We start from the raw sequence: 21229 nt of genomic DNA on the forward strand, positions 1-21229 counted from the left end.
GCACTTTAAACTGACGGACTGGAATCACACCCAGTAATTCTTTACCGAATCACTCACCAGACCTATGGCTGCGGTAATAATAACCTGCACTTGAACTGACGAGGTAGTACGATAAGAGGGAAGACTTCATTTCAGCCACGCTTCAAACATATCCACACACACTCTGTTTATACCCATGGAAGTTAACAGGGGTGTCATTTCAGCTAAAGCTAGGGGATGGCAGAATGAATGACCTGTTTTGTATACAGAGAGAGGACGATGACGGGTGACGGTCACCGGTGGACACACTGTGCTTCACACCAAGGGTTGGTTGTGAGAAAAGACAGTGTCGTGACTTGATGATTTTTATTACATATACATGTCTCACATCTATCAAGATTTTGTAATGTTGTGATTCACTGTTGTGAGTTCTCTCTAATAGAGGGGTTACAAAAAGCAAGGTTATCTTTATTATTGTCAACATAGGCCTAATGACGCAGGATCCCACTGCATAGGAGAGGCAATCTATCCACGGTAGGGCTGTTACACACACACACATCATAAGCAGCAATTTCTAACAATCTAATATCTTATATCCAGCAAAGTAATATGAACAAATCCATTATATCTACTCTCAGAAAATCTACAACCTAAAAGGGTTCTTTTGTTGTCCCCATAGTAGAACCCTTTGATTAACCATTTTTGGTTCCTGGTAGAACCCTTTTGGGTTCAATGTAGAACCCTTTACGCGGAGGGTTCTACCTGGAGCCAAAAAAGGGTTGTCCTATGGGGACAGCTGAAGAACCCTTTTGGAACCCTTTTTTTCTAAGAGTGTAAGGATGTATCCTAAGGCGAAGTTTCTGATCATAACAACACATCTGTATTCTATTGTTCCAAACCACTGTCTCAGTATACACCCTAATAGACCCTCATTTTCTGAATCAAGACTCAAAGGGTTACTCAATAGTTCACAGGCATCAACAGTAATATCCCTAGGGGAAGGGTTTTAGGGCGTCAGAAACAAAATATTTAGCATTAATGACAGTCAGAGTTCCCATCGCTCCATCTTTTCTTTTGCAATTGTTAGATCTTTGACTGCTTAACATTTAGTTTCACTCCGTGCATCAGAATGTCTTTATTAAGCTCCTCGGCAACCACACAGAGACAGAGGATGAGGTCGTCTCTGATATTAATGAATGCAGGGCCTTTGAAGTTGGCAAATAGGCATGAGGAATTTCTGCACAAAAGCTGAAAACAAAAACATGGCCCACTATTGCTGCATAATTATTAATGCGCCACATTTGCTTTTGAAAAGCATGCCTGTCTGTTCTTTGTTCATAATGGGAGCAAGGGAAATCCATCAATATGTTTTTGTTTTGGTATCAGTTTGCACAAAGTGAGCGTGGTTAATGGTTAACCTTTACAGTCAAAAGGTGGCCGCCGGCCAGGGAACGGTGCAGTCCATGCCACTCCATCACCCAAACGTTGGCTGCCATCCGTCGGTCCATCTGGGGATTCTAACCCCCCTGTTGATTTAGGGACTCTAATAGCTCAGCCTCACCCCGATCCCCCTACACACCACCTTTCAACAAAGGAACAAAGTTTCCTACCTCAAGTGTGCAGTGGCCTCCATTGCCGGTTCATGATGAAATATATGTCACAGTGTTCTGAGCCGAGCTGTTTGTTCGTTGTGAGAACAAAGGGAAGGAAATGGCTCTTATAATCTTTAGTAGCATTGAAGTGGGGAGCATGAATGCTGCTGCCAGTGTGATTGAATGTACTGATCCTTTTTTGCTCTATCCTTTTCAGGCCACAGAAACAAAACACTTTATCTCTTTCAACAATGTAAGAGTATGTTTTAGAGAGACGACAATGAATTGTGTGGAATACCTGTCGACGTCAATCTGACCATCAAAATAGCTAACATTATGGCCTAAGCTTGTAAACTTGGTGAAACCTGGGAAGTCCTCAGACATTATAACCACCAGACTACTAGTATGTTAGAACACTACCCAGAGGCCAGGGCTTGGTTTGTAGCGGGCCGAGGGATGTCTAGTCTAAACTAGGATAGTTCATAGGGGTGAAGGGTTGTGGGTAGCAAGGGTTTATTGGACTCTGTGGGACCCAATGAACCATCATCTCCTGAGATCCCCATCCATACTGGGTGAACTCTGGGCCCCAATTCACAGTCACACTGGGGGAAACTCTGGGCCCCATCCACAGTCACACTGGGGGAAACTCTGGGCCCCCATCCACAGTCAAACTAGGGGGAACTCTGGGCCCCTATCTACAGTCACACTGGGGGGAACCCTGAGCCCCTATCCACAGTCACACTGGGGGCAACGCTGGGCCGGGCCCCCCACCCAACTTGTCTTTCCCTTGTTGTGGTCACTGGGACAAACGTTTACCAGCAGTGCTGGAGAATGGAAACCGCTCGCTCAGTTCCCCCGCTGCAGTAAACGATTAAACAGGAGATCCTATTACCACGACGTTACCACGGCGAGCCCGGAACTTCAAGGCAGACTTGGATCCTTTCTTTCACCCCTCTGGCTGAATTAAGCACAACAGTCCGAAACCAACTGACTTTATTTTCTTACTTATAGCCTATATCCATTACGCCCAGGGAAATTCCTCAAGCCACTGTGGTTCTTTAAGCTACTAGGCCTAGATCATGATGAAGTTACTTCCTGAAGTTGTTTTCCTTGTTTATTCCTTTTCATAATGAATGCACTTTCCCATCTACTCCTGGTTCATTTGAATACATTTGGGATTACAGGTTGGGTTCTACAGGGGCCTTACTTTCAAAGTCACCAGAAACTCCTCCTTGGGTGTCTACAACTCAGACAGCGGCAGACAAACACAACAACCATGATGAACTGGGTAAACAACATCCCCCCCAAAACCCAAGTGATTTCTGTTTGAGTCTTGTGGGTTCCAACCCCAGACCTAGTCTGTAAGACGCAGCGACAGAGATGAAGGGTCGTGGTCGCTCCAGACACAGATTTGTTTTCCACAGCAGACCCACTCCCTGGCCTCCTGGCTGAGCCTGGCTTGGATGCACCACCTAACGACCCACCGGAGACATCTGCCATCTCCATTTAAAAGGCATGTTTGTGCTCCACATTTGTTTGTGCTCACAGATGTGTTTTTTTTTATAAAACTCAGACTTTTTGGTATTTCTCAAATGCCTGTGTGATGACATTGTACATAGCTTTTTTCATCTCGTGTCTGGTTTCTCGTGGAAAATGCAGTCTGCACAAACTACTGTACCCGTTTTGTGTCTGTCTGTGGGGACAAAATTAAGAATAGAATGAGTCTCATTGATGTTTTCTACACCACAATTAAAAGCAGACTCGCTGTGCGTCGCAGGGTTGGAGAACGCACAAGATGAAACAACCCGTACCTTGCCCTCTCCTCCTCTCCTCTGAGACAATGACTAGAAGCAGATCCCCTGCCAAAGTCTCCTGGGTTTCAGACTAGAAAACAGCAAAACCATCCATAACATTGAGTGCTTTATTATTTCACATTTTTCATTGTAGCAAGCAATACAACTAGTAATAAAAGTTTATAAGACATATTTAACATCGGTGAAAGACATTAATCGAGTATCTATTTAAGGGGAATCTAACAAACTTGTCATATCCTAGCAATTGCTATGTCGTAAATAATGTGCATTGGTGTTATTACATACGACTACACTAGCAACATTACTGTTCTAACAAGGACATGGAAACAGGTACAAACTTTAAAATAAAATGTTGATGTATTGTAGTGTGTCTATATACTCCTAAAAATATGATTTCTGAACTTGAGAAGGTGTTATTACATATCTGTGTACGTTGTGTATTTGGCCACTGGTTTCCATTGGACAACTGCACCGTCCTGGGAGCACCAAAGGACCACACACAGCACCAGGCACGTTCTGACCAGTGCACTGAGTGTGGGAAGACACCGGTCACATGACCATTGGTTTGCTCATACAGCTTTATATAGCCACTGGTTTGGTTATACAGCTTTATATGGCCACTGGTTTGGATACACAGCTTAATATGGCCACAGGTTTGGTTATACAGCTTTATTTAAATTGTTCTATTTAACCAGGCAAGTCAGTTATGAACAAATTCTTATTTTACAATGACAGCCTAGGAACAGTTAACTGCCTTGTTCAGGGGCAGAACGGCAGATTTTTACCATGTCAGCTCGGGGATTCGATCTAGCAACCTTACGGTTACAGGTCCAAGGCTAACCACTAGGCTACCTGCCGCCCATATGTGGTCTGGTTATACAACTTTATATAGCAAGTGGTCTGGTTATACAGCTTTATATAGCCAGTGGTCTGGTTATACAGCTTTATATAGCCAGTGGTCTGGTTATACAGCTTTATATAGCCAGTGGTCTGGTTATACAGCTTTATATAGCCAGTGGTCTGGTTCTACAGCTTTATATAGCCAGTGGTCTGGTTATACAGTTTTATATAGCCAGTGGTCTTGTTATACAGCTTTATATAGCCAGTGGTCTGGTTATACAGCTTTATATAGCCAGTGGTCTGGTTATACAGCTTTATATAGGCAGTGGTCTGGTTATACAGCGTTATATAGCCAGTGGTCTGGTTATACAGCTTTATATAGCCAGTGGTCTGGTTATACAGCTTTATATAGGCAGTGGTCTGGTTATACAGCGTTATATAGCCAGTGGTCTGGTTATACAGCTTTATATAGCCAGTGGTCTGGTTATACAGCTTTATATAGCCAGTGGTCTGGTTATACAGCTTTATATAGCCAGTGGTCACTCCGGTTGTGTCTTCCTGACAATACAGACAGTTCAGCCAGCGGTACCGTGGCTACATGTTCCAGATCCTGTAGCTCATAATAACCTATGGAGGTCTTACAGTAAGGTATTCTTACAGCCATGTTTTACAAGACAGAAATCACAGCATCTGCAACCTGTCTAAGACACCTTGTGAATTTTTAGAAAGCAATGCTTTTGGTTGGCTAGCTTTTAAGTGGCCATTGTGGTTTCTACAGCTTCGTCTCAGGATGTGCCATTCGTCTGGAGGCTGGCAGATGAGGCAATAGCAGCACAACTCCAAGAGCTATGTCACCCAGCCTTCACCCAGCCCACCCACCATCAGCACTCACTCAGAACTACAATGATAGATTTCTCCTATAAGACCAGCTAGGAGCAGTGAGGGTCTTCATTGTGTAACTGTAATGGCTTAAACATGATTCCAGCAACGTTGTGGCTTTTCGTTGGTTCCCCTCAACCCAGACGTGGATGTAAGATGTAAGAACTCTCGTCTTGCCCTTTGATAATTAGCTGTCTACTTTCCCGGATTTTGAATGAGTTGTGGCACCATGATGCTCGGGGGGCAAGTGAACATGACATTTTGTGGAATTTACTGAGCAATACCCGCCCCTATGACAAAAGAAAGAGGATTAAGTGTATTGTGTTTGAGACATTTGAAGTCAGAGCCTCACTCAACGTTATGTGTCAATGAAATGCAGTTATCTTACATTGTCGTCAGAAGTACCAGACCGTGGTTCTTCTGTGGTGCTTACAACTGTGACCAAAACAAGACAATCTCGACAATGGATACATACATGCAATCCACATACAGTAAGCACAGCTCATAATCACATACTGCACAAATACAGGGCCTGATACTGTACTGGAGGCTAACCGTCGGCTGAGAAGTTAATGACCTCGAGTTCTCACTGGATCAAACAAGTCTTAACCAGAAGGCATGCATCACTGGTGAGGTCTGTCCTCTGAAAACGGTCGGATCTGGGCATCGGCTTTCAATTTAACATGCTGTAAGTTTTTCCTTTAGAGGATCTAAACTTCCAACATTTGTCCATAAACATGGTTGTCTTATATGGGGTTATAATTGTGTTTTTTAATACTGGATCATACAATCACCATATGCCGGGGCCGGGTGCTGTGCATGCCACAACTGGTGAGGAGACTCTGTGAGAGGTAAACATGCAGAGGGCTGCTGCTCTGGCAGGAATTTCACTCTCTGCATCCCAAATGGTACCCTGTTCATTTGATGGTGCACTACGTTAGACCAGTGACCAAAGGGCTCTGGTCAAAAGGAGCGCACTATGTAGGGAATAGGGTGCCATTTGGAACGTAGACACTCTGCTTCAGCAATGATACATGGTGTACTTGTGCGGTGGTCACCCACCAGGTCTAAATAGAGTAGGACAGCAACGCGACAGGAGGAAACGCTCAGAGACAAAGGAAGAGACTACTGAGCCTTCATCACTGATTGTTTTACTTTGGAGTCGTCCATATTTTTTTTGTCCCATCCATGTCTTCTCCTTTAATTTCTCTAGCTGACCCTGCTTCCCTTTCTCTCTGTGTCTCTATGCATTTAGTCAAATAAAAGGGACGTCATCTCATGCACATTGAAGCACACAGTATGTACCCTTGTGGTGGCAGTGTTGACACGTAACAGTTCCCTGACTGTTGTCAAGCAAAGTAGCAAGTTTGTCAGGATGCCATTGACATTTACAATAACCTGAATATTAGCAGATGATCTGCATTCCACTTTTTCATGAAGACGTGACTTGTGGTTTGATTGACTTGTTGTCTTGTGTGCCTCAGACAAAATACATTTACCTCAGCTTGGCTTAAGATAATGTGCTGCCTGACTATCGTCTAGCCCATCAGTGCACAGGCCTTCGAGCCAGAAGCAACAACGGTTGTGTGAGCTCCAACCTATTGGGTTAGAACACAATAGCTTCATGCCTTGAAGAAGGGGAGGGTTGTTATTGATGAGGTGACAAGTACAGTGCTTACCCCTGAGGCCGTCGGACCCATGCTGCTCCCCCTAAAATCTCCCAACAACCCAGGGAAAACAAGTGGTGTCTTCAAGAATATGTGGTTTTCGCTCCGTCGTCCGCCAGCCCAAGTTTAGATCTCCCCCTCCTGCTAATGACACATTCAAATTAGCTGCGGTCAGGATTTCTTCAAATACACAGTTAGATTCATGCAAATTCTTCTCCCCACCTCACCTCTCTCTGGTCTGGCCTGAGGAAACCACACGCCGGGGTCACTGCGCTCTCCAAGAGCCAAGCCATACCCATAATTTAGCTTTTGTTTCAGATGTAGCCTCAATGCCTTAAATATAAAGACACAGCTAGGCCGGCCTGGGAAGGTCAGAGAAGAGAGAGAAAGGGAGAAAGAGAGAGAGGGAGAGAAAGAGACAGAGAGGGAGAGAGAAACCTCACATAGCAGTGAGGTGAATGGTGAGCTCTTTTCAGCACAGTAAGGAAGCCTTCACTATACAGAGTGTGTGTGGACAGGAAGAGCTGGGTAACGACGAGTAGACTCAGCCAAACCACCAGCTATTACTGACCATTACAGCTAATGTCCAGTCAGTATTCTGGACCAGTCCTCTGCCCTATTAGCTCACAACCAGCACATTTAGGGAATTATGTTAATGGAGACGACCAAGTCAAAGTATTTTCTGACAGTTTCTGAATTATGTTCTACTGTCATTTTATTTTATGTTGTTTTTATGAGCTCTATGTTGCAAGCAACTGACTTAGAAAAATAAACCAGAATTTTCTCCTTTTATAGCCTCATGAATTGAGTCTTCTCTCTGACAATCCCTGCTTGTAGCTAAAGGGTTCAGCCGACTTACTTTCCATGATATCGTTTATGAAGGATGAAAATTGTTATTTTTATTATTTTTCAGTGGTTGACGATTACTGCACTGCGTTTGCTTGCCATAACTTGTTAAGAGAAGAACACTGACCCTTTTCTCAGAATCATAGTGTTCAATTTACACGGTAAATGCTGTATTTTCATTCATGAACGCTATGTCCTAGAGGAAAACATTTAAAACAGCGACTTAAAGTCAGACTCAAACACTATTTTACCATACTGTAACGATGTGAGCTGATAGTCGGGAAGCACGTTCAGGGAGTGAATGTTTTAATAAATAAACGCAACATGAAACAAAACAATAACAATGCACAGACTTAACACTGGAACAGAAACAACACCTGGGGAACGAACCAAAGGGAGGGACATATATAGGGAAGGTAATCAGGGAAGTGATGGAGTCCAGGTGAGTCTGATGATGCGCAGGTGCGCGTAACGATGGTGACAGCTGTGCGCCATAACAAACAGACTTGGGGACCTAAATGCCAGGGAGAGGGAGCACACGTGACAGTACCCCCTCCGTGACGCACGGCTCTAGCTGCAGGATGCCAACCAAAATTACGATCCCGGGGATCAGGAGTGGACCGGTCACCTCTGCTGAGGTGCAGAAACCTGACGAACCAGCTGAGGCGTGAGCGCCTGATGAGCCGGCTGAGACCTCCCCGGTTGCCTTGGTCGAGGCATGGGAACCTGTTCACCAGCTGAGGCATAGGTGCCTATCGAGCCAGCTGAGGCATGAGAGCCTATCGAGCCCGCTGAGGCATGGCATCCTGTCGAGCCAGCTGAGTCAGGGGAACCCAACAAACCGGCTGAGGCCTCCTAGGTAGCTCCGGGTCGGACACCCGGACCCGACATCACCTCCAACACAAAAAAATAAAATACCCCCCCCCCGATGCTTCCCTTTGGTGAGGCGGTATTCTGTAACGATGTGAGCTGAGAGTCAGGAAGCAAGTTCAGGGAGTGAGTGTTTTAATAAATAAACGCAACATAAAATAAAACAAAACAAGAAACACGTGACACATACGTTGGTCTCCCAAGTGGCAAAGCGGTCTAAGGCACTGCATCTCAGTGCTAGAGGTGTCACTACAGACCCTGGTTTGATTCCAGGCTGTATCACACACAACTGGCTGTGATTAGGAGTCCCATAGGGCGGCGCACAACTGGCCCAGTGTCGTCTGGGTTAGGGTTTGGTGGCCGGGTTAGGGTTTGGCTGGGATAGACCGTCATTGTAAATAATAATTTTTTCTTAACTGACTTGCCTAGTGACATAAATACAAATAAATTTGTCTAGATACTGTCAATGGGGAGATTCACCCCCTAGTTCCATTATTTGGTCTAAAACATTGACCCTCTTTGACAAAGACACTACGTCGTAGAACTCTAAAGCCATTGATGTGAGTCAGAAGAACTTTCATCCAACGGCTAAACTTTTAATTTTGTATTTTATTTAACCTTTATTTAACTAGGCTAGCTACCCAGCTAACATCTGTGTGGGCCAAACCTAATCTCCAGCTCAGGGTGAAACAGGTTTTCTGCTGTTCACTACGTGTTGTTGAATGCAAAACGACATCATGCACTGCGTACACACACCCCAGCCGGACTTCCATTGTAATACAAATGAGAGGGTGGTGGGTTAGTGAGCTAAACAGAACCCAAAGCCACAGTTTCCTCAGGGAAAACAAACGTAGATCCTTCGTTCTGGAGGACAAGGCCAGTCAGTGGGTCATAGTGCCTGACCCCAGGACGTTTCCCTTATCAGCCCCTAGGAGGCCAGGTTCTGGACACACTGTTCCTCCTCTACCAGGGACCCAGCTGGAGAGATGTGTGACATGTCCATGGGCCAGACTGACTGCAGAGTGTCCCCAGTCACAGGGCCTGACTGCAGTTTATCCCCAGCCACCAGCCACAGCCCAAAAACCACTGGCTCCTGGAGTGTCATTCGACTCATTCCATTGTGAGCAAACAGTCTAATGAAATGGTTTCCTATAACATGATGACTGCTTATTGGCACGCTTTGGTCTTTTGTGTGTCTCACATGCATGGGCTTGGTTTAGCTGTTGATGACTACGATATAGGTCTAGCACAGGCTGTGTTTACACAGGCAGCCCAATTCTGATCTTTTTTCACTAATTGGTATTTGGAAAATCAGATCAGCTCTGAAAAAAATCTGATGTGAAAAGATCTGATGTGATTAGTGAATATACTATATATAATATAATTAGTGGAAAAACACAGCAATAGTTACATTTTGTACAATAGGCAGTTGTTTTGGTTGTTGTTGTTATAACTGAAGTACTGGATGGGTGACTCAATAAGTCACCCATCCCCCATTATGTTTTTTTGTTTTTGCTGCTTCTTCCAACCCTGCACTGTGGGATCCTATTCACTGGAAACCTTGCTTCTTCGCTACAGATGACACCTGGAATCCTAGTTTTCCACATCTCCCTGTTGTAAGTGTTTATGTTTAAGACCCCTTTCAAGTCTATTCTTGTCATGTTTTAAAAAAACCTTTATTGAAGTATTCACTGAGAGGAGTCCAGCTGCACAGGACTACACTAGGAGGTTCTTCAACAGAGTTCTCCTATGAGAAGGAGACAGAAATACACCCCATACCTCTTAATGGACATACTTATTTTTATTGCATATTTATTTACTATTTAGGTTTTTCCCATGTCTTATACACACTGTGCTCCAGTTGTGTGGGTTTTGGTTAGTTATGTACCAGTTGGTTGAAGAGAGATGTAAGCATGCGTGTGCTGTCTCTTCTATAGAGCGCTAGGAGGTTCTATATGATACTTCAAGGTCTTCCAAGGTCTTAAATCCTCAGAATCCATAGGAAATATTATTGTAACCTACACATACCAAATTCAACATATCTTAGATAGCAATATTCAAAGATATCCAAAAGGCAGCTAGTGTTAGCTAGCTAGCTAACAGTACACTTTAGCTTGAAATTAAACCACTTTCTGTCAAAATTAGAAATGTGTAATATCTGAAAATGTAGCTAGCTAACGCTAGACTATCTTACCTTTATACATCATCATGCATGATGGACGCATCTCCCTGTCAGGAATGCCATTAGTTTGAAGATGCAATCCAGAGACTTCACAACTTGATCCTCCAGAAAGTAGAGAGCAACACGTACGCAGCTCCACTACACAATACATAAAAAAGCCAGGTTCGACAGGATTACCAACACAGACTCACAAGCTCAAATAGACAGAAACCTTCTACATGGCAGACCAATCCAAACTCATCTCTCGGCTTGTCCAGCCCACTCATTATCTCAGCCAATCATGGCTAATGGGAAGGACTTTTTTCACTTTTCTCATAACAAAGCTCATAATTTAACAGTTTTATTCGTATTTACAGATGGCATGCACATTTGTTATTAAGGCACATAAAAGTTTACATGTTTGAGAAGGCATTTCTGCCCAAAAACACATTTTGATAAAAAAATATTTTTTTTTATGTTCAAATGGCACCCCTGTGAAGTTGTGACTTGCAACATACGCCTAGTTTCCTGAATCGGGTCACATATGGCTAGAAACCACACCGGGTCATTATATGGCAAGAAACCACACCGGGTCATTATATGGCAAGAAACCACACCAGGTCATTACGTGGCAAGAAACCACACCGGGCCATTATATGGCAAGAAACCACACCAGGTCATTACGTGGCAAGAAACCACACCGGGTCATTACGTGGCAAGAAACCACACCGGGTCATTATATGCCCATAGATTGGAGGAAAAATGTAAATTTGTCCGATTTATGATTTTCTTTGTATGCCTATGGTAAACAAAGCAAGACAGCTGATTCCTTCCTCTATGAAACCAAGCATATCAGAGTGGATTCCGTACCTCTCATATTTCGTTTCATATTTCATACAGGCCATTGTAACAATTGTGTTATTATGCAGTGTAAACAAACCTTTGCACAGGGCAGGACTTCAGGAATGCATGCTGAAGATGTGCAAGCTGATCCAGTGCAGGCTGCATGCTAGGAGCTAGACCAGGGGTATTCTTACCCTATGAGGTCCGGAGCCTGCTGGTTCTCTCTTCTACCTGATAATTAACTGCACCCACCTGGTGTCACAGGTCTAAATCAGTCCCTGATTAGAGGGGAACAATGAAAAAACGAGGTGGAACAGGCTTCGAGGTCCAGAGTTAAGTTTGAGGGTTTTAGTAGTAATTACAGTTCAGTTTGGTGGCTATTGGGAAAGGTGGGGCCCTCCAATCATATTGAAAGGGAAATAGTCAAATGTTTTAAACCAGTATTTCACGACTTGCATTTCAGGCCTCTTTGCACATCTTTATTTTTAGTTTATAGCAAATGTTATCGCAATAACAATCCCCCCTCCCCGATAGAGGCCTCCTGTACCTGGGTGCACAATGTATCTCTAAACCCTTTAAGTGACCACTTACCATCCATTAATAGAGATGGATTTTCTTTGCTTTGAAAATGAATCAAAGACATGGAGATGTCAAATACGCCATTCTAACTTCAGAGATGACTCTCTCGATAAACACTCCCTTAGTTTACAGCAGCACGTTTCTGCTGGCTCAACTGATTTCATTCATAATGACGGAGAGGGAGAGTATAATTTACCTGGATCCCATGCCAGCTCATCCTGGCCTTGGGCTGGCCTTGTGAAGCACCCCTCCTGACCCTAACCTCCACCCTCCACTTCAGCCCCCATGGAGCCCGGCCAAGAAAATGTGCAGAAATGGACCTTGAACCGTGCTACTCTACGTTCCCTCTCCGTTGCGGTTGTTAGCCTATGTCTCTCTGTGCCTCTGTGACAGGAATGGAGATGCTCTCTTAACCTCCGGGTAAGGCAGACTCAGACATTCCTTAGGCCGTACCACAATGAACTGTATATTTGTGCAGTATGATATTATATGATGTGGAAAAACGTATTTTCATAAAGCAACTTGCCTTTGAAATCAGTAATATTTGACTAAGGTAAGGATGATGGAGAGTGGTGAGGAGAGCACAATGCAATGGGGTAAATACAGTACAGCACAGTGCCCTCATGCTTCACCTACCAGGACCACAGAGATTAAACCTACACTCCTACGGTAGGAGATTCAGAATGTGGCTATGAAGGTCAATCTGTGTGTGTGTGCATTCATGGGTGTGTGAGAGCCAGAGTGAGAGAGAGTGTGAGTGTGTGGTCCTGTTAGTAGAGTGGAAAATGATTTATATTTTACGGTTTTAGTTCAGTATTTGCTTTTCCTTTGGGTTGCCAATGACATTTTTAGCAAGAAAGGTTTAAACCTGTCATGACACGGGTGGGAATTGTGTGAAATTAAAACCAAAAGTGGATGAACATGTGTAATATTATGCCACGAGACAAACCTATCCCACTTCAGGACCAGGTGATGGAGTAGAGTTCCAGCATTAGCATTATACAACTGGTTGTTTGGATTCTGGATGCTGATTGGATGAGCAGCATCCCAGGCCATGTTGTATTGGCCATCACAGACATACCTACTGTACAACTGCTAACAGTTCCATCTCAAAATGATCACTGCATCTCCATAAGTTGCTGTCCCAATCATCTCTTGTATTTATCTCAACTCGCACATCATTTCTCCTTTCTTCCAGTTTGTTAGTTTGTTACAGCAGGGTTAATATAAGCCTTGCTGTCTGCCAGTCTGACCTCGAAAACAATGTTTCACTTTTGAATTTCGATCTCTGCAGTACCACACAGAGTGAAGGGTGCCCAGAAAATACGAGACCACAAGTCAGTTGAAATCACACACAACGGCATTATCATGGACATATCCAAGTAAATGGCAATAGAAAAAAAACAACAAATTAAAATGCAGCTAGTGAACTGGCATTCCAGGGTCGGAAATGTATATTTTTTTGCCCGCGCTACAGACGGTTATATTGGTCCGCTAATACAGAACAAGTAAAGGCCAAGTGCACCCTCAGCACCCCTACTTCCTGCGGCTATGCAGTCACAGGTAAACGGGTTGACTGGCCATCCACTATCACGTCGGGCCGAACAACGCCATTTACCTGTGACTATATTCATGAAATAGCCCTGCCTCTTGTGCCTTATTGCTTAAGTAAGAGTAGTCATTACATAATCTTATTTTAAAGAATATGAATTTAAAAAATCTAATATTTTTTTCACAAACAATACACAATCTCGCTTTGGCATAGCGGGAGCCTATGTTTTATATTGGACCTGTTATGTTGGCCTGGTATGGTTCCCAATCAGAGAAAGCTGTTTATCGTCGGTAGCCATTTCCCCATTGAGATTTGTGTGATCTTATCTACAGATAGTTAGTTACCTGTGTGCACACCAGTAGCTTCACGTTTCGTTTGTGCTTGTTTGTTTTGTTTGGTGAGTTTTGGTTTATTAAAATATGTGGAACTCTACGCACGCTGCGCCTTGGTCCAATCATTATGACGATCGTGACAGAAGATCCCACCAACAACGGACCAAGCCCGGGAGATAATGGCATCCTGGTCTGTGGAGGAGATTATGGAGAGAACATCCTGGACTTGGGATGACATTATAGCAGGAGAGAAGAGCCTGCCATGGAGGCAGGCAGAAGCAGCGAAGGAGGGACAGCGACGAAGTCGGGGAGGTAGGCCACAGAGACCCCAAGAAATGTTTTTGGGGAGGCACATGGAGCAGTCGGCGGAGCCGAGGAGTGAATCAGAGCCAGTCTGGGAGAAGAAGGAGAATTTGGAGGAGAGAGAAATGGGAGTTGGTGGAGGATGCACGGATTTGGAATAAAATAACGTGTTGTCAGTTTGGTGCCACCTGAGTCGGCTCCCTGCATTCGTCCTAAGTGTGTTAAAGAACAATTGATGCCGGCTATACACACCAGGTTTCCAGTGCACCTTCACAACCCACTGCATCCTGTGCCAACTCATCGCACTCTCCCTCAAGTGCGCTTTCCCAGTCAGGTGTGTCCTGTTCCTGCTCCTCACACTCTCCCTGAGGTGCGTGTCATCAGCCCGGTGCCACCTGTACCGGTCCCACGCATCAGGCCTCCAGTGCGCCTCCACAGTCCAGTACGTCCTGTGCCTCTTCCCTACACTCGCCCTGAGGTGCGTGTCATCAGCCCGGTGCCACCTGTACCGGTCCCACGCATCAGGCCTCCAGTGCGCCTCCACAGTCCAGAGCTTCCGGCGACAGTTCCCAGTCCGGAACCTCCGGCGACGTTTCACAGTCCAGAACCTCCGGCAACGTTTCACAGTCCGGAACCTCCTGAGACAGTCCACAGTCCGGAACCTCCTGAGACGGTCTGCGGTCCGGAACCTCCTGAGACAGGGGTTCTCAGTCCAGAGCCTCCTGCGACGATCCACGGTTTGGTTCCTCCGGCGAAGACCCACGGTCCGGTTCCTCTGGCGAGGATCCACGGTCCAGCCGGACCCTCCCCTATTGAGTCAGGTTTTGCGGTCGGAGTCCGCACCTTTGGGGGGAGGGTACTGTCACGTCCTGACCATAGAGAGCTGTTTATTCTCTATGTTGGTTGGGGCGTGATAGTGACTAGGATGGGTCATCTAGGTGATTAATGGTTTATGTTGGCCTGGCATGGTTCCCAATCAGAGAAAGCTGTTTATCGTCGTCTCTGATTGGGGATCATATTTAGGTCCCCCATTGTGATTTGTGGGATCTTGTCTACAGATAGTTGTCTGTGTGCACACCAGTAGCTTCACGTTTCGTTTGTGCTTGTTTGGTGAGTTTCGGTTTATTAAAATATGTGGAACTCTACGCACGCTGCGCCTTGCTCCAATCATTTTGACGAGCGTGACACCGGTTCTTTTTCTTGCAGAAGCACTTCATTGAGCTCAAAACCTAAAAGTCTATTTTTGGTAAATAAGAATTTAAATCCCCCATCTCCAGAACTAGGTGAAATCACCCCTGACAAACACAAAGACACAGACGAAACAAATTAATCACATGGTGTCAGAGCCAAACCCAAACAAATCTCAGATCCATTTAATAAACCTGCATGCTAGTTCATCGTTTGCTGCTGTTTGTTCTGTGTTCTGTGTTGCTGGGTTTCATACTCACACAAGGTTCTGCTGTCTCTGGTCTTCCACACTCATTAAGGAAGTGATGCACCACACAGCATGCAGGGTTGACCAATCAACAGAGGTCAATCCCACAATGCAATATGGTTTTTGTCTGCTTCCCTGTTGTCCTACCTGAAGCTTCCTGACTCGTTTACATACAGGAGGAAATTAAACAAATTGTGGTTTTTCCATGTGGCAACAGAAGTTCAAATGTATGCTTCCCTGACTGTAATGGCTTGAGACTAGTTGGTAAACAGAACACAGCGAGTTGCCCGCAACCAAGAGTTATTTCTGTTAGAGGTTGCAGAACCAGGCTTGGCGCCGTGACATGGTTAGGAATTTCTTCGGCACATAGCATGGCGGAATGGCACGTTAAGGCCCAACGGAGGCCAATTCATAATTGATGGTGTGTATGGGAACTTTCATACACCGTATAGTAGGCTACACAACTGAGTAGAGAGGCACACATTTAGGAGCAGACCAGTGAAGGTGTCTCTATGGTGAAAGAAGCAGTGATGCTAAATGCAGGAATGTTAATCAGTAAATGCAGGAAATTATTATTGTTCTCACTCCATTGTCTAAGTGAGTGCCCATTCCAATCCTCTGCCTGAACAAACTACCATGCAGAATTCATCTTTGGCTTTGTGTAAATTTTGTCAGACAATGTGACCACAATTATTTCACTGCCTAACATGAAAACAATATTTATTTCCATGTTTTTCACCTCTGATTCAGAGAAGTTGAAGGCTCCATGCTTAGGTTAAGATAGACATCAAGAAGAACAGACAGGGGCAAGACCCACCAGCATGTGAGGTGAGCTGTAAATGTGAGATGTTTATGAAAACAAGAGAGAGAGACATGTCACCCCCCTTCCAGCAGCTCTCGCTCTCTCTACTTCTCCATCTCTCCTCTCGCTCTCTCTCTTTCTCTCTCCTTCTCTCTCGCTCCCATCCCCCTCCTACCTCCCCACCTGTGCATGCACTACTGCCACGGGCACCCAGCCACGCTCTTCTAAAACAACAGCAGGCTGAGTCGTCTCATACCACCATGTCTCTCAGCACCAACATTCTCATCCTACTCCTCTTCAGACGGAGAAACACCTGAAGACAGGTATTTCTGCTGAAAGCTATAATAAATCATTGGGCTTTTGTGTCCCTGTTGCTAATGTGTTGTCTCTCCTCGGAGCTCGTTCTGGAGTTGACAGAAGTCTACTTTTAGAGGAGAAGGAGTGGACCGGGCCAGTTTCAGCACTGCTTAGTAATTCTCACACCCTGTCATCACCCCAATGCCCCATTTCCCTCATCTGAATGGAAAGCAGAGTACTGGCGACACAGGGAGCAGGTACAGCCAGCTAACAATGGTTCTGCCCAGGGCTAAACAGAGGCTTTATGGATCCTTGGCTTTTCTCCTAGGAGGCAAGCAGTGTTTAGGTTGCTAGAACATGCTCCTGAACAAATTGAGAAGCAAATGTTGATTTTAAGTTAATGTCCACAACTTCTTTTGGGCTTTACATGTAAATCATATGCCAAGGATGATGACTTTGGTTGTGTTACATTCTGGGAAGAATAGTGTGATGTTTACATAAGGAGGAATTTCATATTTTTACCAAAATTGGCAGGGCTACAAATGTCAAAAAAGTATTAATGAAACCATGAGGGATGACAGTGTCCAAGATCCATATTATCCATGGAGGGGTCGTAGTGGGAAGCTGGCCCTCTATCTGTCCACACTGAGCCTGGTGGCCAGGAAGTCAGAAGTGACCATTGGAATGTTCTGGTTAGAGCTCTGTGTATGAGCGTGAACCTTCTACCTCAGCGTGTCATCCCCCTGAAACACACAGGCGAGCACACACACACACACACACACACACACACACACACACACACACACACACACACACACACACACACACACACACACACACACACACACACACACACACACACAGCCCTCCACCTCAGTCTCGCTCTAGCCCAGTGGCTTGGATCCCTCACTCTGTTCCTAAATCCATCTCCTGCCTTTTGGGCCGATGGGAGCGGACTTCCTGAAAACAATGGAATGGACTAATCTGCCGATTTACCACTGGATTTGATAAAGGCCGGTGTTCCTGGACAAAGTTTTTCTGACCTCTTGTTATAAAACTTTGCATCTCTCTCTGACACCCCTCCCCCTGTTTTCTTTATGGATGGGCAGAGAGTGGCTTACCGGTGGTGCCTGTGTCTCTAATTAAACCCTTCTCTCTCCTCTTTATCTTTCTCATTCCCTATCCCTCCATCATGCCCCCAAAGGTGTGAACACACACACACAGAAGGAGAGGCATCCCGGTCAGACCATTAGTAGCCTAGTCCTGAAAAGACTCATCGCAGTGTCCCACGAAGGGGGTAAAGCCCAACGGTGTCAGGCTAAAAGTCAAAGGCCAATCCCCAAAGGTCATGGAGAGGCTAATAAGGTATTGTGACAGTAAAAATGTGTAATCTCCCTGAGACTCGAAAGGATCCATCTCTCCCTTTGTTCATATCACAAGGTTCCCCCCTCCTCAAGGAGTAGGCTTATGTCTCTTGGTTCTTTCCTCTCCTCCTACATTTGTCAAGAAGGCTACATTTTTCAAAGCTTTAGTTTGGAGAGGACTCATTTATAACAAACTTTCCTGAATCCCCTCACTCCTCTATTCTTGCCTCATCTTTCATTGGAAAACTGTCTTTAGCCAGCCTATTTGAATGTCTAACTAGTTGATTCCCAAATAACAATTACAATTCTGCTCATTGGCGAGCACCCCACAGGCTGTCTTGATGCAAAAAAACTTGGCCTGGCACATAGAGGGCTGTGTGGGCATGAGCCCTCTTGATGAGGGTATTATTTTAACGGAAAATAGTTGCCTATTCAAGACTTGCAAAAGCCATCACTAAGACACAAAGCATGGATAATAAAGGGGACAAAAGCTGGCAGGCGGACCACTTTTGCAAGCTGCGAAAGCCTCCCAACCCATAGAAATAGAATGAATAGAACGTTCTGGTTGAGACTTTCTATTCATTATATTTCTCTGTCCCTAACATTAGGCTACCTCCTTCCAACAGACTAGACAGCACATGACAACGGCGTGTGAAACTGTCCGGTACAGGCTGTGTGCTTACCTTATCCTTTATCATCCTATTTACCAAATTTTATGGAGTGTTTTTTATTCTTCAAATCTTACACTTGCTGCTGCGATAGAGCTCTTGCTTGCTTCTCAGTCACTCATCTTACACTGATGTTGCTGCTGCGATATAGTTCTGGCTTGATTCTCATTCTTTCCCAGAAATAGATGCCATTGCACAGAGGACAATTCCCCCAGACATACGCCAGACTAGAGCTGAAATGGCAGAATGTATTTGGAGTTCTTACGCCCATGTTTCCTGTTTACTGTATCATTTTCTCATTTGGTGTATATTGCTATCCTCGTGGGTACAGGAAATCCCCAAAAGTCTCCACGAGGATAGTAAAACAAGGACAATTCTCCCTCGTGGGGACATTTCCCAGGTCCCCATGAGGACAAAGGCTATTTTAGGCTATGTGGTTAGGTTTAGGGTTAGGGTTAGAATTAGGGTTAGGTTAAGGGTGTGTGTGTGTGTGTGTGTGTGTGTGTGTGTGTGTGTGTGTGTGTGTGTGTGTGTGTGTGTGTGTGTGTGTGTGTGTGTGTGTGTGTGTGTGTGTGTGTGTGTGTGTGTGTGTGTGTCACTGTAGCATGTTCCAAATGGTTGATGGTATAGGAAGGAATACGTTTTTATAGGAAATGATGAGCTGAGACTTGGATACAGTAGTTTCTCCATGTAAACTGTACATAGATATTCATACTGGCAACCCCACAGCAGCAGGTCAAGGACATGTGGTGTGTAGTGCCGCTGACGGTAAAGATGTGACATATTGAGATTGTGGCTTTCCACAAACAAACACATTTGTGATTTCCGCTTGTTTGTGACGCAACCACACTGTTATTGTTTTCCTGTCAGCATGAATGACGTTAGTGTGAGAGAAAGCTTTTTGCCTTCTCTAATTGCCCATCTTTTTTTTCTGAAAAATGAATCATTGGACATCCCTTGAGAGTTTGTGTATGCATGTTGAGGACAGACCTGGGTTCATATAGTATTTGACATATTTTAAATTTGGTTTGGTTCAGCCTGTGTGGTGCCATGTGGAGAGTGCTTTTCAGTGTTGGCACTTTTGCATTGGTTCCACTGCTCGAAACAAGCTCAATTCAGCGTGGCTATAGAATATACAGGAATATAAATACTTTTTGAACCCATGTCTGGGTGATGGGGCAGCTGACCAAGTGATCTATAACGTCCACAATCACCTTGTTTGGAAATGGTCATTGAGCTTTTATGTATAATACATCGTTATGTAGTGTAGCTTCATGAGGACCGTTTCAGAGCTCTAGTTCTAAATGAACAGATGTGGGCAGTACCACTAGTTGAGGACCGATGGGTGATATGTCTTAATGATTAATCTTATCTTCTACATTTGCACACACTGTACATATATTTTTCTATTGTGTTATTGACTGTACGTTTGTTGATGTGTAACTCTGTGTTGTTGTTTCTGTCGCAGTGCTTTGCTTTATCTTGGCCAGGTCGCAGTTGTAAATGACAAGTTGTTCTCAACTGGCCTACAGTACCTGGTTAAATAAAGGTGTTCTCAACTGGCCTACAGTACCTGGTTAAATAAAGGTGTTCTCAACTGGCCTACAGTACCTGGTTAAATAAAAGTGAACTAGAAAAATATTCAAACATGTGATATCAGCAGGACATTCATTTCACTAACCACAGTACTGCATAACTTTACAATTATTCATTTATAGTCTCAAAACATCCAAACAAGAAGCATACTTCTGGGGGAAAAAATGATATTCTCAGTTGGCAGACTTTGTTACTTTAAGGGCATTTTGAATTGTCTCTGAGTCTTGTTCAGCTTGGAAAAAGTCTGAACATTTGGACCAGAAGGACAAAGAGAGAAACAAGTGACAATTCCAAGAGACCAGAGACCCATGTTAAACCTTATGTTTTGAGCTCCAGGATATGATAATTTAAATAGATGGAGACTTAGGCATCCAAACTCTGTTTCCGATGGTTTTGGGCTGATTTGAACTTGGAGAGGTTGGAGCCTAAAATAGAATCCCCGCTATGAGTCCTCAGGCTTTTCTCTTATCCCATCAAGTCTTCTATTACCTGCTACACATGGCTTTTGTATATTGATAATATAGTCTTACGTTTACAAAATCTATATTTGATGGAACAGATTCATACGTGTTTTATAGGTTAAAGAAATATTGTTTGTGGTATGGCTTTGATGATGAAATACTGTAAGTAAAAAAGCTCATTTTTATTGGAATAACATTGCAAAACGCTGTAAAATCGGGCTTAAAGTCAGAGCCTATAATTATTAACCGATCGCAAGTGGCAGTTTCTTCATATAGTTCAGTTGAGTTATTTCCAAGAGAATGGCGTGGCAAACTGACGTTAAAAGAGATCTTTACACAATACTATGTG

At 44.4% G+C, this 21229-nt stretch overlaps 1 long non-coding RNA gene across 3 annotated transcripts; it reads right to left on the minus strand.

Moving 5' to 3' along the window:
• Positions 1 to 3263: 3263 nt before the first annotated feature.
• LOC149983924 (uncharacterized) lies at positions 3264 to 10826 on the minus strand. Of its 3 annotated transcripts, XR_016495136.1 has the most exons (4): positions 10682 to 10826; positions 6999 to 7133; positions 6784 to 6912; positions 3264 to 5394 (listed from the first exon to the last, which is right to left on the minus strand). It is a non-coding gene; the product is annotated as an uncharacterized LOC149983924 (long non-coding RNA). The 3 variants fall into 3 exon arrangements; XR_016495134.1 differs by having other exon boundaries at positions 3264 to 6912; XR_016495135.1 differs by having other exon boundaries at positions 3264 to 6915.
• Positions 10827 to 21229: the final 10403 nt, after the last annotated feature.

The sequence above is a fragment of the Oncorhynchus mykiss genome, chromosome 4 (assembly GCF_057628025.1).
Source record: "Oncorhynchus mykiss isolate SJ-2025 chromosome 4, ASM5762802v1, whole genome shotgun sequence".
NCBI classification, from domain to species: domain Eukaryota; kingdom Metazoa; phylum Chordata; class Actinopteri; order Salmoniformes; family Salmonidae; genus Oncorhynchus; species Oncorhynchus mykiss.